Source organism: Melanerpes formicivorus, unplaced genomic scaffold (genome assembly GCF_026170545.1).
Source record: "Melanerpes formicivorus ecotype bairdi unplaced genomic scaffold, bMelFor1.0.p_v2 SCAF_18, whole genome shotgun sequence".
NCBI lineage: Eukaryota > Metazoa > Chordata > Aves > Piciformes > Picidae > Melanerpes > Melanerpes formicivorus.
Window position 1 is genome coordinate 5,574,634 of NW_027142370.1, and position 17,857 is coordinate 5,592,490.

The window sequence follows — 17,857 nt, forward strand, 5'->3', positions numbered from 1 at the left end:
GGGAAGTGGGCATGTGTGAACCTCATGAGGTTCAACAAGGCCAAGTACAAGGTCTTGCACCTGGGTGAGAACAACCCCTGGTATCAACACAGGCTGGGGGATGAAGGGCTGGAGAGCAGCCCTAAGGACAAGGACTTGGGGGTGCTGGGGGCTGAAAAGCTGGAAATGAGCAGGCACTGAGCAGTCACAGCCCAGAGCCAACCTGTCCTGGGCTGATCCCCAGCAGTGTGGGCAGCAGGGGCAGGGAGGGGATTCTGCCCCTCTGCTCTGCTGAGACCCCACCTGCATGCTGGGGCCAGCTCTGGAGTCCTCAGCACAGACAGGGACCTGTTGGAGCAGGGCCAGAGGAGGATACAGCAATGCCAGGGGACTGAAAGCTCTTTGCTGTGAGGCCAGGCTGAGAGAGTTGAGGTTGTTGAGCCTGGAGAAGAGAAGGCTCAGGGAGACCTTCTGGTGGCCTTTCAGCCAAGTCCAGCCATTACTCAGCTCTGCCAAGGCTGGTGCTAAACCATGTCCCTCAGCACCACATCTCTGCCTCTTCGAAATACATCCAGGGGTGGGGTTCAGTCACCTCCCTGGGGAACCTGTTCCCATCTTCGAGAACCCTTTCAGTCCACCAACTTCCTGATCCTTCCTCCATCCAGGAAACAAAAAGCAGGAGGCACTGAGGCCAAGAACATGCATGGGTGACATCCAGGAGGCCATAAGAAACCTCCACATGAAAACAGGATCCACAAACAAAGCAGCACAAAGAGGTAAGGAATGAGACACAGGACACTGCAAAGTAGTTGGTGGCTTGGAAAGGAAACAAATATGGATGTCTTGCAAAAGCCTGGAACACTGCAGAGGAGGCAGAGATCCACCCTTCTCAAATGAGCTGAAGCTGATACACAACCAAAAATGGATCAAGAGTGGGTTTCTGACAGCACCATCCCAGTTTTCCTCGGGGATGGTGCACCCTGGGAGTGGACAGGAAAGGGCAGCTCAGTCAGGAGTGTTATAGCTTTGGAGGAGGACTGTATTTCCAGCTTTTCAGGGGAAAACTGGTGCTGAAGAAAACCACATGTCCATTCACCCAACCAAAGAGCAGGCAGGTGGCAATTCCTCAGCCTGCTTCCCGGAGAGCAGCCATGCCAGCAGCACAGGTGCAGCTCAGCTCCAGGGGAAGGGAACAGCATTATCAGGACACTGACAGCTGCAACAGGCAGAGTTGGGAAGCACTATACAGCAAGATGGCCCTGCTTTAGCAGCGGGGGTGGACTAGGTGATCTCCAGAGGCCCCCCCAAGCCCCACCATGCTGGGATTCTGTGAAGTCAGGAGCAGCCACCACAGCCAAAGTGGCCACCTGGAGGAGATAATTCGCCTGGCAAGTCTTCTAGCATGGCTAAAGGCTTACTGCCTCATTATTATATTTGCCTCACTGTTAAGGGACAGTTTGTTCTGGTGGTTCTTGGTCAGACAAGGCTCTCCCTGACCTCCTGGGTGTGGCTGGACGACCCCTGGAAGCAGATGTGGTTAAGGAGGGTGCTGAGGTAGCCAAAGTTCCTTGTACAGAGACCATCAGCAGTAATGGGAGGTCTGAGGAAGCTTTAGGACACAAACTTTCCTGTTCAGCTGGAGAAGAGGAAATCTGTGTTCATGGGGTGTCTGAAAGAGGCTTTTTTGGCTCTGCTGCAATGACAGGCTGGAGCTCCACGTGGAAGGCAAACATCCCCTCTCAAGGATTTATTTTTCTTCTTGTGGAGCAAATTCCATCACTTTCCATCCAGGCTGGCTTTGCACATTTTCTAGCACGTGCTGTGTGTAGCTCTGCCCTGCTCTGGAGCAGGGGAAACTGAGGCACAGAGTGGAACACGTCAGGGTCTGGAGATGCAGGAAGGTCCCTCCACTGACATGGTGGAGAAACCTTCCCAGGACAACCTGCCCTGTGTTGAGACTGCCCCAAAGCAGATACTAAAGCAACCTCTAAGCTCTAAAACACTACATTTTCTGTCTTTATTTCAGTAGAGGATCCCCAGTGGCCATGCATGGTCAAAGCTCTGCTCTCCACCTCCTCCAAAAGGTGCTGGCTGCTTGGTTTCTTGGTGCCAGACCTCTTGAAGCCATGAGACCATGTGTTTCCCTTTTAAGATGCAAGATTTGTGGGCCAGGAGGGAAAAAACCCAACCCAAGACAAACACCCCACCCCCACCATATCTCAGCTCTTATTTATCATCTCTTTCTCTAATTAACAAGAGAGGCAGCACGTGCAGCCCAGAGGTGGATCTGGCACAAGAAAGCATCTCTGTGAGGAGCAAAGGCTGAGAGCACTGGAACTGTTGAGCCCCCAGAGGGACATCTGACCAATGCTCAGCAAGAGCTAAAAAGCAGGGGGCAAGAGGATGGGGCCAGACTCTTTCCAGTGGTGCCCAGAGACAGGACAAGAGGCAGTGGGCACAAAGTGGAGCCCAGGAGGTTCCATCTGAACAGGAGGAAAAGCTTCTCTGCTGTGAGGCTGCTGGATCCCTGGAGCAGGCTGCCCAGAGAGGTTCTGGAGTCTCCTCTGGAGAGATTCCAAATGCACCTGGACATTGTGATCCTGGGCAAGCTGCTGTGGGTTGTGCTGTAGCAGGGGATTGTTTTAGATGATCTTTAGAGGCCCCTTTCCAATGCACACTGCACTGGGATTCTGTGAGGCTGTGTTTTCTGATCCAGCTGTGTTGGGTTTCCACCCAGACCTCCCCACCTCTCTCAAACCCACTTCTATTTATGGGTGTCACTGTGAGAGGAGCGATCCAGATGAAGTCAGGACATTTATTGCTGTTCTGCTTTGCTGGCCAAATCAAACAGTGGTGTGATTCAACAGCCCTGGCTGAGGGCTGCACAAACTTTCCAGCCAGGGGAATCAATCTTGTCAATAGAAGTATGGGGAAAAAAGCAAAAAAGAAAAGGCAGTAAGCACAGGAGACAGGCTCAGGGTGTCCTTCCTGGAGCAGGTCTTCATGAGGCAGGCTGCAGCACACATTATCCTGGCCTCCTCAGGTGAACTTTGCTGACATCACCTTGGCATTTGCTGTGGGTGTGCTTGGGCTGACCTGCTGCAGGATCCTCTCCAAGACCTGGTGTCTCGTGAGTGCATTGTAAAGGAGGGACAGCCCCAAGCCCTGCAGCCAGCATCTGGGATGACCCTGAGTCAGTCCTCTCCAAGGATTTCCTCCCTGTTCCTCCTCCAGATCCACAGGTAACACTCTTGGCTGGTGAGGATCACCCAGGTGGGCAGCTCTCCTGGATACTGGAGTGGGAAAGACCCTGAGGGAACTTTATCCAAGAAGGGCTCAATACAGCAGATAGATATGTCACCACCTGCCCTCTCTGCTCTACAGCACAAGAGTGATCAAACTTGTTCACCCTGTAGACCATCCATTCTATGGACCACCCAGCTTATGGTCCCTCTAGCTCAGTATCCTAGCTCTGAGAGCAGGGAAGAAGGGAAGAAATCATAAAGACAATGTGGAGCAATTCTCTTCCAGCCTCCAACTTGAAATGCAAACAATTCCTAAGGCAGAGGTGGGATCTCTGCTTGGAGGAATCTTTGTTTGGGATGATCCAGTGCTGAAATTTTGGGAGCCTCACTTTTGCAGCTCCTTTCATTTCCTCCTCTGTCATCCCTCCAAGAAGCTACAGAAGCTATTGCCTGTCTTTGAACCTTCTTTCACTCCTCTGAATCTCCCCCCCCCCAGCTTCTCGGTGAGATGAACTCAAAGGATGAGATGAGATGAACTCAAAGCCCGTGGGTGCATTACCAGGGCGATGGAAGACTCCGGGAGCAGGAGGCAGCAGCTGACAACCCGCGGCTCTGATCCCTCACATAACTGCTGCCACTCCTGCTGGCTGCTGCTCCTGCCTGAGCCTCTGCTGCCTGTGCCTGAGCTGTCTGTGCCTGAGCTGCCTGTGCCTGAGCTGCCTGAGCCTCTGCTGCCTGAGCCTCTGCTGCCTGAGCCTCTGCTGCCTGAGCTTCTGCTGCCTGCGCTGCTCCTAAAGCCGCTTAGAGCTGTGCTAAACCCCTGGCTTAGCCAAACACCGTGCTAGCTCCTGGATCACTCGCTCAGCCCCTAACTCCCTCTGCGAGGAAAAAGCTTCCCTCCCTCCACCAGCAGCCCAGAAGGACGTGACAGGCTCCAGCACTCCCTTCCCCATCTGCACACCCACCAGCCCAAACGTTCAAGGGCTTTGGGGTTTTGTTTCTTCCCCTCTTGCTACGTGCAGATTCAACATCTTCATGGCTTCTCCCCTGTGAGGTGGCTGTGTTTTGGGACCTCCTGCCCAGGAGATGGCCAGGTGATCTCCTCAAAGGGTTGGCTAAGGTTGTCTTCTTTCTCATAAACATCAGCCTGTGAAATCCAAAAGCCCAAACTGTCAGACAGGGGCAGGCAGCAGCCCAGGTTGGGTGTGAAAATGGGTGTGCAGGTGACAGTGATGAAGTCCTGCAGTAACAGATGATTTCTAATGCACAGCACTTAAATATTCTCATCTTGCTGATATTGTTTTGATAAAGGATAATGTATGCTGGGCAATAGCTAAAGGGTTGGGGAAAAGAGGATGGAGCCAGACTCATGTCAGTGGTGCCCCGTGACAGGACAAGGGGCAATGGGCACAAAACAGAACCCAGGAGGTTCTGTCTGAACAAGAGGAAAACCTTCTTTGCTGTGAGGGTGCTGGAGACCTGGAGCAGGCTGCCCAGAGAGGTTGTGGAGTCTCCCAAACCCACCTGGGCATTATGATCCTGGGCAAGCTGCTGTGGGTGCCCCTGCTTTAGCAGGAGGGTTGGACTGGATGATCTCCAGAGGTCTCTTCCAACCCTCACCACGATGGGATTCTGAGAGCCTGTTTCTGTGAGGCTGTGATTCTGTGTGCTGCTCTTGCTGTGTGCAGTGTTGTCCTCTGAAGCCTCTACTGCTTCATCCCTGGGCAAACACCCAAGAGATGCACACACACACAAATCTACAACCAAATTGTCTGTGGAAATTCCCACCTGCCCATCACTCATGGTTTGCTCTTGCCAAGCCAGATCAGGACTTCTGGGATCTGGCTGAAACCTCCTCGCTCCACAGGATGTGCAGCCCTGGCAGAAGACTGTCCTGATCCTCTTTTTCTGTTGATGTCTGTGTCTTTACTGGAAAGGGAATGAATTTTCATGTGCCCTGGAGCAAAAGCAGTATCTGGGCTTTGCATCTACTCCAGAAGGGCCCAGCCTGTTTGCTGCTGGGAGAATGTTTCACATCCAGGCAATTAAATTAACAGCACCCCACACTCCTCCTCCTGGACTTGGGGAAACAGATGGCTTGGTAAACCCTTTGCAACACCTTCATGGTGTTCAGGTTGACCTTCACATCTGAAAACACTGCACCAGGAGCTGTCTGAGTCTTCCCCTGTACAGCGTGGGGTGAATCAAGTGGACCACCAGTGTCTGAGGTCAAGGCAAGTGAGTCCTTCAAAGGGAAGTTTAAAAAGGCTTTTGTGATCTTTGTGACACCTGGGCTGTAGCATGGGTACAGAGGACCCCTCATGTGCTCTTGGCAGCCTGATTGACTCCTGACACAGGCACAGCCAGCAGCTGGGGAGGCAGCACTGAACAGAGACAGGACGCTTTTAGCACTATCAACCGTGCTGCATCTCCTTCAGCTCCAGTTCGTGAGCCGCCTTTGCCCAGAGCAGTTTCGGAGCAGTGGCTCCAAGGACTCAGCTTGGAGGCAGCTTGTCCCTTTGTGATGCTAAACATCTAGGGAGGAATAATCAAATTACATCCACACGATTACACGGACGAGCTCTTGAAGCATCCCAGGGAGCTTTGTCCCTTTGCAAGGGCCACTGGATCCCTCAGGCTGGGCAAACACCCCTCTGGGCTCTGCAGAGTGACGGCAGGACTGGTCTTCTCATCTTTGATTGTCCGTCTTGAGCACTTCTGGATCCGCTCAGCTGGTTCCCACTGCCCGTAACATGAAGGATTTTCCCAAGCCCCTCACCTCTTGCGGCTGCGGTTTTGAGGCGCCGTACCCCATCCCCAGCCCTCTGCCCTGCTCCAGGTAGCATGCTGAGCAATGGGTGATCCTTCTCCCTTCCCTGTCCGGAGGGTGGTCCCCACAGGCAGCCCCCGTTCCGGTGCACCACCAGTAGGAAGCAGATGCTTCCCGGCGCGGCTCCCGCCAGAGCCAGCCGGCTGCCGGGGCTTAGGCGATTAGCGAATGAATCAGCAGCACAGCTGGGCTCCCGAGGAGGCTGCACAGTCACATTTTCCCCTCCATCCCTGCCACACCAGCTCCTAAGCCCTGGGAAGGCAGGGGGCCAGATCAGCTGAGGAGCAGGAGGGAGAGGAAACCGGGCTGGCTTGTCTTGCAGGGAAATATTAAATGCTGCCATCAAAATCTAGGTCATGTCCTTTGCCCTGTGTCTTCTGGATCTGGGGGTGAGAAATCCACTCTGATTTCTGCAGATGGTGTTTTCAGGTCCCCCCTGCCTTCAGTCTGGGTATGAAAAGGAGAGGTGGAGCCTCCCTTCTTCCTCCTCCTGGCTCAAGGTTGGAAGCAGAAGGCTGCTCCTGAGCTCAGCCCAATAGCACCGGGCTCGGTGTTCTGTAGGGCTGGGGGTTGTGAAGCCAAGTCAAGCCCATGGCAGCACAGTGTGTGACTGCCAGCAGAGAGCTTCTCCCAAGTGCAGAGCAGGCAGGAGGAGCTGGGAGGCTGGAGATGAAGAGAAGGAGGTTGAGGATGGAGAAATTGAGGTTGGGGTTGGAGAAGGCAGGGCTGAAGAAGAGGTGGCTTGAGGATGGACAAGGGACAGCCTTGCTTGCATTTGGGTCATGAGGAGGTGAAGCCAGGCTGAGCAGCCACCCTTCACCCTCAGCTATTGAGTTTACTTCCCCCAGTCCATCACCCAAATCTGCAAACCACAGAGCCCCTGTCCAGCAATGCTTCTGCCCTCTGCCACTGCAGAGCCCCATCTGAAGGGTGATTCCTCACCAGCAAGGGGCTGGAGACTTTCTTCTAGCCCTGCTACACCAAGACCCTTCTACCATCACATCCCAGATCTCTGGGACACCTCCAAGAGCCAGACCCCAACCTAGAGGGCTGGGCAGGAGGATGAGGGTGCTGATGGACACCGTGGGAGCACTCGCTGGGCAGTGTTGGCTTGGCCCTGGCACGGCAGGAGGGGAGCGGCTGGCAGGGGCTGTCGTCTCCCCGCGCCGCACAGTCAAGTGTCTCTGCTCATCACCATCACCCAGCATGGAGAAGGGATCAGCCACAAGCAGACAGGACTGGAGGCGGAAGAGGCTGTGCAGGGAGAGCATCCCTTCCCCCACCAGCCCTCTCCTTCCCCCACAGCTTTCCCTGGCCCAAAATTCAGACATTTCCCAGGATGCAAAAAAAACCCCAAACCAACCCCAAACAAATGGCAGGCAGGGCAGGGGGGAGGAAGGTGTTTGGCAGTTGAAACAAAGCCTGAGGGGGTCCGTGGTTAGTAATTCTCCTCTTCCAGTATGTCATTTCCTCTCCTCTTCCCTCAATTTCCTTCTGAAAGAACGGGGAGATCAGCCTGCAGAACCAGAAGCACCAACAGCCTCTTCCAAGGCAAAAAATTGCTTTTCTGGGAAATAGATGGGAAGCTGAGGCAGGCTGGGGAGATGTCTGTGCAAATGGAGAGCTGGTTCCTTCAGGTTCTACGCCCCAGAGGTGAATATCTGGTCTCTCCCTCTGACGTGAGGCATCAGCAAGCCCCAGCTGGACCCTCAGATCTTGGAGAGAATCACAGACTGGTAGGGGGTGGAAGGGACCTCTTGTGTAGAATAGTGTCCAGGTGGGGTTGGAATCTCTCCAGAGAAGGAGACTCCACAACCTCTCTGGGCAGCCTGCTCCAGGGCTCCAGCACCCTCACAGCAAAGAAGATTTTCCTCATGGAAGTTCAGATGGAGCCTCCTGGGTTCCAGTTTGTGCCCATTGGCCCTTGGTCCTGTCACTGGGCACCACTGACAAGACTCCAGCCCCCTCCTCTTGCCCCCAGCCCTTAGATATTGATGCACATCAATTTATAATCATTGGTTGCCTCCTCCAGTAAGATCTGGGCCATGTGAAGCAATGCACATGGGCTGCCATGTGTGTCCTTCAGTCATGTCCTGGGTCTACCATGCCCATGGGTGATGGAGGGAAAGGAATAACTAGGGAGACATCCCCTACAGGGACAGGCTGAGAGAGCTGGGGCTGCTCAGCCTGGAGAAGGCTCCAGGGAGACCTTAGAGAAGCCTTCCAGTACCTGAAAGGGGCTCCAGGAGAGCTGGGGAGGGACTTTCTACAAGGCCTGGGAGTGCCAGGATGAGGGGAATGGCTTTGAGCTGGAAGAGGGGAGACTGAGACTAGGGATGAGGAAGAAATTCTTGACAGTGAGGATAGTGTGTCACTGGAACAGGTTGCCCAGGGAGATTGTGGATGCCCCCTCTCTGGAAGTGTTGAAGACCAGGCTGGACACAGCCTGGGCTAGTGGGAGGTGCCCCTGCCCATGGTGGGGGGAGGAGTGGAACTAGATGAACTTTGAAGTCCCTTCCAACCCAAACCATTCTGTGACTCCAACTGCAACGATCCTGAGTGTCTATGATTCTAAACCATAAGGCTCTGGGCTTTCTTTGCCAGCTCCCTTTGGTCACTCTCAGTAGTTTTCCTTTCATTACTGTCACCTAATCTTTTGCAGAGTGGAGCAGTTGCCCACCCACTTGCTAGTTAGCAGAGCTCAGATGTGATGTGGGCCCTCAGATGTGAGATGTGCCCTCTCACAACCCTGCCTAAGAAGAGCCTCAGGCTACTGGCTCAGAGGACAGCCAGAGTAGGGAGGTCTGGGGAGGAGGAGCAGGAAGGTTTGCTCTCCAAGCTGGGCTGGAGGAGGATGAAACACTGCCTGTGGTGTGAGCTAATGGCAAGGAGAGATTTTTTTGAGCTTGTCAGTAGGAAGCATATGGCTGCTGCTGAGCTCCCAGGCTTATTTAGGATTTAGTGACTATTTGATCTATTTTAATCCAGATGTTCAGCTCATCAAGTAATGAGATCCCACCAGAGGAACTGTGTTGTGGTGCCTCCCAGCCAGCCAAGGTCCCCAAAATGCACTGAGGAGAAAGAGCAGTGTCAGCGAGGGCTTGCATGGCTGAGCTGCCTTGGAGGGTGAAGGTGAGCTGGGGGAGTTCATGGTGGCTTCCCACTGGGGTGGGATCAACACACTCCTGATGGGAGTCCAGTCAGCTCCCCAGGTCCTTCTGGCATGCTCCCCAAGCCCCTTCTAAAATCTGACATTTTTATCATAAATGCCAAAATATTTGAAGGGTTTCACTGAAACTTGGACATGTTTCTGCAGGGGGGGTGGACTAGATGACTTGAAAGGTTCCTTCCAACACAAGACAGCAGCTTGCACAAAATCATGTCCCAGGCAGGTTTTGCAGTTCTTCAGAGAAGGAGAATCCACAGCCTCTCTGGGCAGCCTGCTCCAGGGCTCCACCACCCTCACAGCAGAGAATTTTCCCCTCCTGTTCAGATGGAGCCTCCTGGGTTCCACTTTGTCCTCACTGCCCCTTGTCCTGTCACTGGACATCACTGGAAAGAGTCTGGCCCCATCCTCTTGCCCCCCACCCTTTAGCCCTTGCTGAGCATTGATCAGATGCCCTCTGGGGCTGCTCTTCTCCAGGCTCCACAGCCCCAGGGCTCTCAGCCTTCCATCTTTACAGAGATTCTCCATGCCCCTCAGCATCTTTGCAGCCTCCACTGGACTCTCTCCAGGAGTTCCCATCCCTTTTGAACTGGGGAGCCTATCAAACAGATGTGGTTGCCCCCCAGAGCACAACAGATCCTCGGACCTCAACAGCTCAGAGCACACTGGCCACATGTCTCCATCCACACATCTGAATTCTGGACAGCCCCCAGCAGCAGGACCCAGCTCAGGGATCCCCAGCAGCGTGCTGTTCTCTGTGTCCTTCTCCAAGGCAAGGAAGAGGTGTCCTTGCTGAGTTCTCCCCGGTGCTAATGAGCTGGGAAGTGCCCTTTGCTCCGGGAGATCTATCCACCTTAATCACTGCGGACAGTCTTCCCCAGAGCAGGAGATGTTTAACAGAGCCAGAAATGGAGATGGAAAGAGATAAATTATCCTGCAGGAGTCACAGCACTGCCGGGTGCTGGCCACGTCTGGAGGAACAAGAAGTGTAAATGGAACAGAGTCAGCACCCAGATCATCAATCCCAAGGATCACTGGTGTTTCAGACTGCACCCTGCTCAGGAGTGGGTGAACCCACACATCTCCAGCCTCTCCAGACCATCTCTCCCTTCAACACAGCCTTCCCCCACATCCCCCCTGCCTGCCCTGGCAGAGGATCACAGGATCACAGAGTAGCCTAGGTTAGAAAATACCTTTAAGATCATCCAGTCCAGGTATTAGCCTAACACTGCCAAGTCCTTGACTAAACCATGTCCCTCAGCACCACATCTACATGACTCCAGGGATGGGGGCTCCACCACCTCTCCTGGCAGCCTGTTCCAGTGCCTGAGAACCCTCTCAGGGAAGAAGCGTTTCCTAATATCCAACCTGAACTCCCCTTGGTGCAACCTGAGGCTGGTTCCTCTTGTCCCATCACTTGTTACCTGTCTGACCAGGCCAGCCCCCACCTCTCTTCAGGCTCCTTTCAAGGAGTAGTAGAGAGTGAGAGGGTCTCCCCTCAGCTGAACCACCCCAGGCTGCACCACCCCAGTTCCCTCAGCTGCTCCTCACCAGCCCTGTTCTCCAGACCCTTCACCATCTTCATTGCCCTTCTCTGGACACACTCCAGCACCTCAGTGTCCCTCTTGGAGTGAGGTGCCCAAAGCTGAACCCAGTATTCCAGATATGGCCTCACCAGTGCTGAGTACATGGACGAGATCACATCCCTAGCCCTGCTGGTCACACCACTCCTGGTCCAGGCCAGATGCTCAGGACACCAGTGGATTTCTGGGCAGGTTTGAAATTGTGGAGCCAGTTTCTCAGGACCTGCTGCTCTTTGCCATTAGCAACCTACCTGCCAAGGTCAGGTAAGGTGACACTAGAGGTGGGATCTGCTGGATCAGCCCCTCCACAGCCTCCAGCAGGATTGGGTAGAGCTGCTGGAAGGCTTATTATAGTGGACTCCTTCCCCCAGCCGCCCCCGAAGATGGCACGTGCAGATCATCAGCTCAAAGCCTGATGTGGGCAGGCAGCCCACGGTTGCTTCTCTAAATAAACCTTCCCCTCCCTGCCTGACTCTCCAGCTCTCTGCAGCAGGATGGATTTATTTCTTGGGTTCATACCAGGGCCTAGATGTCTCCTGGAGCTTTCTCAGCAGCGCTCCTGCTCCCTGGAAGGAACCTGCAGCTCTAGTTGCTGAAACTATTTGCTCCCTTTTCTTCCTCCATTTGATGTTTTTTTCCCAGAGCATCAGTTGTCTCGTGGTACTGGTCATGCTGCTTCTGAAAACCATCCCCCCAAAAGAGTGATTTCTCTGCTGTTCCAAACAGCCAATCTTTTGGGTTACTGACAGTGGCTGACAAACAGTTGGTTTAAAGCATTTTATGAGGAGAGGCTGAGGGAGTTGCTTAGCCTGGAGAAGAGGAGGCTCAGGGCAGACCTTATTGCTGTCTACAACTACCTGAAGGGAGGCTGTAGCCAGGTGGGGGTTGGTCTCTTCTCCCAGGCAACCTGTGACAGAACAAGAGGACACAGTCTCAAGCTGCACCAGGGGAGGTTTAGGCTGGATGTTAGGAAGTTCTACACAGAGAGATTGGCCATTGGAATGTGCTGCCCAGGGAGGTGGTGGAGTCACCATCCCTGGAGGTGTTTAGGAAGAGACTGGATGGGGCACTTGGTGCCATGGTTTAGTTGGTTAGATGGTGTTGGGTGATAGGTTGGACTTGATGATCTCAAAGGTCTTTTCCAACCTGGTTAATTCTATCCTATTCCTATCCTATCAGATGTCTGATTTTTCTGGAGAATTGCTGAAGTGAGGAGCAAAGTTACAACCTCGTTGCTACCCCCCTACAGGGAATTATTACCTTTCACTCCTTGCAAGGACCAGGATCTCTTTTTCTGTCCTGGTAGGAATGCAGAGACTCCTGTTCCCATCCCAGATGGCACACCCAGGAGCAACAGCTCTGCATGGACATGGCACTACAAAGCCTCCTTTCTATTTATGCAGCACCTATGACCTTCAGCTGTTGCTGCATCACACCAGGCACAGTGCAAACGCATTTCAAAACATCCTGGAGTTTGTTTCTGAAAGGTGCAGAGCTTTGTTATGGTTTCTGAGGGGTCATTAAGAGCATCAATCCTGAACCTCTTCAGAAGGCAGCCAATGACTTCATTTTTTTTTCATATCTGGATCCTAATTTCTGGGGTTAAACTTAGTGCTTAAAAACACAGATGGGCTCCGCTTAAGGACTGGGAGAGGATCCAATTGTTAAGTCCTCCAGCTGGTAGAACACCCTCACTGTTGAAAAATGGGTGAACTTGGGAAGTGAGGGAGCTGCATCTTCTCATCACTGCCTTTCGCTGTGCCTTTTCCCAGCTACACCGATCAGCCCTGGACCTCCAGAAAGCTCTTCACAGTGCCAGTGGTGTCAGCCTGTGACTCACTCACCTCTTGACCTCCCCTTGCACAAACACAGCTGCCCTCTACACCTCTGGCCATGCATCAGGTTGCTCAGCCCATTATAAACGTGGTGCTTTCCTAAACTTCCTTCAGCTTTCCTTTGTTCCCTCTGATCCGCAGGCACAGGAGCAGGACGTGGGATTGACCCTTGGTGGAACAGGGAGCTCTCGACAGGCTGGACAGATGGGCAGAGTCCAACGGCATGAGATTGAACACATCCAAGTGCCGGGTTCTGCACATTGGCCACAACAACCCCATGCAGTGTTACAGGCTGGGGTCAGAGTGGCTAGAGAGCAGCCAGGCAGAGGGGGACCTGGGGATGCTGGTTGATGGTAGGCTTAACATGAGCCTGCAGTGTGCCCAGGCAGCCAAGAGGGCCAATGGCATCCTGGCCTGCATCAAGAACAGTGTGGCCAGCAGGAGCAGGGAGGTCATTCTGCCCCTGTACACTGCACTGGTTAGGCCACACCTCGAGTCCTGTGTCCAGTTCTGGGCCCCTCAGTTTAGGAAGGAGGTTGAGTTGCTGGAACAAGTCCAGAGAAGAGCAACAAAGTTGGTGAGGGGTTTGGAACACAGCCCTGTGAGGAGAGGCTGAGGGAGCTGGGGCTGCTTAGCCTGGAGAAGAGGAGACTCAGGGGTGACCTTATCACTCTCTACAACTACCTGAAGGGAGGTTGTAGACAGGCTGATGATGGTCTCTTCTCCCAGGCAGCCAGTACCAGAACAAGAGGACACAGTCTCAGGCTGCGCCAGGGGAGGTTCAGGTTGGATGTTAGGAAGAAGTTCTACACAGAGAGAGTGATTGCCCATTGGAATGGGCTGCCCGGGGAGGTGGTGGAGTCGCCGTCATTGGAGGTGATCAGGAGGAGACTTGATGGGGTCCTGGGTGCCATGGGTTAGCTGTTTGGGTGGGTTGGATTGGTTGATGGGTTGGACACAATGATCTTGAAGGTCTCTTCCAACCTGGTTTGGTTTATTCTAATAAAGGTTTTATTCTCTCTGGCTCATGCATCCCTCAGCCTCTCAGCTTCCACCAGAGAATCCAGCTCACAGAATCACAGCATCACCAACTTGTTTGGGCTGGAAAAGGTTTTTCAGATCATCGAATTCAACCATTAACCCAGCACTGCCAAGTCACTGCTAAACCATGTCCCTCAGCACCACAGCTTCATGGCTCTTAAACCCCTCCAGGGATGGGGACTCCACCATTGCCCTGGGTAGCCTGGGCCAGGGCTTCACAACCCCTTTGGGAAATACACTTTTTTCCTAACAGCCAACATAAACCTCTCCATAAAGTATTTTACATACAATGACACATGAATTCATCTCATGAATGACCATTAGGCTCTGTCAAATCTGGCTCAAAATCCTTCTCTTGCCCATGGAGAGGATCACATAGCAGGCTTAGCTTTGGCTATATATTGCTCCAGCATCAGAAGGGGCCCTTGGTGGGCTTTACATGACCCAGCTGGGCTGGGAGGAAGGATTATATCAGGATGTCCTCAGCCTTCCTTCTACTCTGTCCTGCTGAGACCCCACCAGCAGTGCTGGAGCCAGCTCTGGAGCCCTCATCACAGCACAGACCTGTTGGACCTGTTGGAGTGGGACCAAAGGAGGCTTCAGCAAGGATGGGAAGGCTGGAACCTCTCTGCTCTGAGGCCAGGCTGAGAGAGTTGGGGTTGTTCAGCCTGGAGAAGAGAAGGTTCCAGGAAGGCCTTCCAGTGGCCTTTCTGTACTTAAAGGGGGGCTTCAGGAAAGATGGGGAGGGACTTTAGCAGGGTGGGGCAAGGGCTGATGGTTTGGCACTAAAAGAGGGAGATTGAGACTAGAGGGAAGGAAGATATTTTTTGCCCTGCAGATGGTAAGATGCCTGGTCCAGGTTGCCCAGAGTGGTGGGAGATGTTCCAACCCTGGAACCATTCCAGGTCAGGCTGTTTGGGGTTCCAAGCAGCCTGCTCTAGTTGCAGATGTCCCTGCTGACTGCAGGGGGGTTGGACTGGATGATCTTTAAAGGTCCCTTCCCACCCAAAGCAGTCTGTGATTCCATAAGTGTTAGGAGAGTTGCTGGTTTATGGCATCTTCCTTCTGGAGAGATGTAGGATGGAGATGAGGGAAGGGAACAAGTCCTTCCAAGTCCCTCAACCAAGGGAGAAGCCTCGGACAGAGAGAGGAGAAGCTCTGCTGGGAAGGGAATGAGTATCAAAGGAAGCTGTGCTGTTTGGGATGTCTGGGGGAAGGGAAAATACAGACAAGGGAGGGACTGGGGTGCAGGTTCAATAAGGAGCCTTTGGAGTGATGTGGTCACAGAAGAAATCCTGGATTTAAAGAGAATGAGGGGCACTATGTGAAGATGAAATGGGTTTGGGCAACTCACTCCTATAAAAGGTGGGACTGACTCTCCCTGCTTCAGAGGAGCCTCAGGGTGATGTTTCCAATTAAAAAGCTCAGCAGTCTACAATCCTGCTTGGGCTCTCCGTGCCTGGCTCGGTAGGGGGCAAATAGGCAGCTCGGTGGCCAGCAGTCCATCCCCTCGTGATGGGACAGAGGGTTAGGGCTGGTCCTCTCCAGGCTGCTCGAGTCCAGGGCTTTCATTGTTTGCTTTCAGCAGAATGAAGTCAGTGAAGAGAGTGGCTTAGATCAAGCCAAAGACCTGCCGACTTTCAAAAGAGCTCAGTTATTGATTTCTGGGGCCTGTGCTTCTCTCTGGAGGACTGGAAAAAGCCCGAGGCAGTTGCCTAGGATGCCTGTAAACTCCGACTCTCAGAACAGTCTTGTTTAACGAGGACCTTCCTTAATGCAATCCGAGTCTAAGGTCATTGCCCCAGGCTGCTCTCCAGCCAACAGGCAGTGAGGTGCCGAGGGATCTGCTAGCCAAGGCTACCCTCCCCGAAAGGGATCTGAAAAGCCAGTTAGAATGTGAGTTAATGATGATTTCTCCCAAAAGCCTTTCTGTGGCAAAGAGCCAGAGATCTCCACCTTGCTGAAGTGGCTGATCTGGTGAGCCCAGGGTGAAGCCTACGCAAGGCAGAGCTGGAAGATGTTCATTTACCACACAGAGATGTGGTGGAGGAGCTGCTAAAATTAGCCCAGAAATCAGAGCTCTGTACAGCAAGTTCCATAGGAAGCTGGCTGGGACCCCCTGAAACAAGTGTGGATGTGGGCACAGTGCAGATGTCTCCAGCACCTCCGGGTGGCCAAAGCTTCTCAGTTTCCCACCTCCAACAGCCAGATGTAAACACTTGTCAACACAGATGCCAGCTCATACAGGCTGCTGTCTTGGCTGCAACTGAAAACACACAGCATTTGGTCTCCACCAAGAATCACTACCATAGGTGATGCTAACCGAGGACCTATGCCATGTCTACCTGATCTGTGTAAGTGCCTCAGATGTCCTGGGACACCTACATGGCATGGGCATGGGCAACTGAGCCAAGCTCCAGCCAATGCAGCTTGGAGAGCTGCTTACCTAGTGTCAGTGCAGACACCAAAGTATGGTCAGCTGAGTGACACACAGCCACCACTGACACAGAGTGAGTGCATTCACTTCTCTGAAGCTGGGTGCCTTAATGCAGCTCAGCCCCAGGCCACCAAAGTCCTTGCAACATCAGCTGTTGTGATTAGGCTTTCCTTGCTGTGTCAAGGTTTACAGGTTATTTTCCCTGCAGAAACCCAGTGATGACTGATCTGCAGCGTGTAAGGGTTGGGAGGAACCTCTGGAGATCATGCAGTCCAACTGCCCTACCTAAAGCAGGGGCATCCACAGCAGCTTGCCCAGGATCACAATGTCCAGGCAGGGTTTGGAATCTCTCCAGAGAAGGACACTCCATGACCTCTCTGGGCAGCCTGCTCCAGGGATCCAGCACCCTCAGAGGCAAAAAGTTTTGTTCTCAGGTTCAGTTGGAAGGTCCTGGGTTCCAGTTTGTGCCTATTACCCCTTCTCCTGTTTCTGGGCACCACTGAAAGGAGTCTGGCCCCATCCTCTTGCCCCTGCTCTTTAGCTCTTGCTGAGCATTGAGCAAATCCCCTCTGGGGCTGCTCTTCTCCAGGCTCAACAGCCCCAGGGCTCTCAGCCTTTCCTCCTCACAGAGATGCTCCAGGCCCTTCAGCATCTTTGCAGCCTCCCCTGGACCCTCTCTCTACCCTGTCTGTCTTGAACTGGGAAGCCCAGAACTGGATGCAGTACTCCAGATGTCACAGAGGTGATCCTGCCTGGTAGAATGATACAGATTTGGGGAGCAGGTACTCCACATCCGTCTTTGCCCTCTTGAGCACTGCAGTGGGCAGCCTGAGATAGCCCTCAACACGGAGGACTTTCCTATCTTTAACGACTGTGAGCCTCCCTCTGACCTCAGCTTGAAGGTGGCCTCGTGGCCTCCTCAGCTGTGTGCCGCTTGCAACACATTCACAAAAACAAGGTCCTCACTCTTTGCCTGCTAAATGTGAACCCAAGCTGCCAAAAGCAAGCTCTGCCTGAGGGTTGGCATGATGGATGGCAGAGCTCAGCTGAGAGCTGTTTAATTTGGGTGAAAGACACTGTGTGGGAAGCAGCCCTGCCTGAGCTCCTAAGGTGTGTAGGAGCCAGCTCGGCTTCATCTCAGCTGATTCTAGCAGCAGCAGGGTGCTGTGGAGAAACGAAATGCCAGGAGCTGTGGAGGGGGATGGAGGTTAGCACAAATGTCTCCATTCACTTCTGCAAGGATGAGAGCAGCAGCAGCAAAGCTTTCAATGGGAGCCTGGGAGTTTCTCCATTGAAGGACTGTGGCAGGTCTTTTGTGGCACTTGAGGAGATAATCTGGAGCTTGGCCAGCTCTCCAAGCTTGCAGCCTTGGAGTCTCCCTTGGAGAAAGCACTGAGACCTTTTCCTAGCAAAACCACCATGGCCTCTCTCAGTGTCCCCTCAGCATCACTGCTTCAAATTCCCCTGGACTTGGGGAGGGAAGGTCCAACAACAACCCTCATACTTTGCATGATACCCCAAAGATCTCCATTTCTGCCCCTTCTCAACATCAAGCCAAAAGCTGAAACCATCTAGAGCAGCTCACAGCTCCTTTCCTTGGAGAGACCTCTTTGATCTTGAGCATGTTCAGCATGCCACAAAGCTCTAGCTGGTGATGAGACAGCCTTTGGCACTGGTATTTCTGAGCACCCCCAAACCATCTGCTCCAGTTTCATCCCTCTTTTGGGCCCTTGTGAGGAGG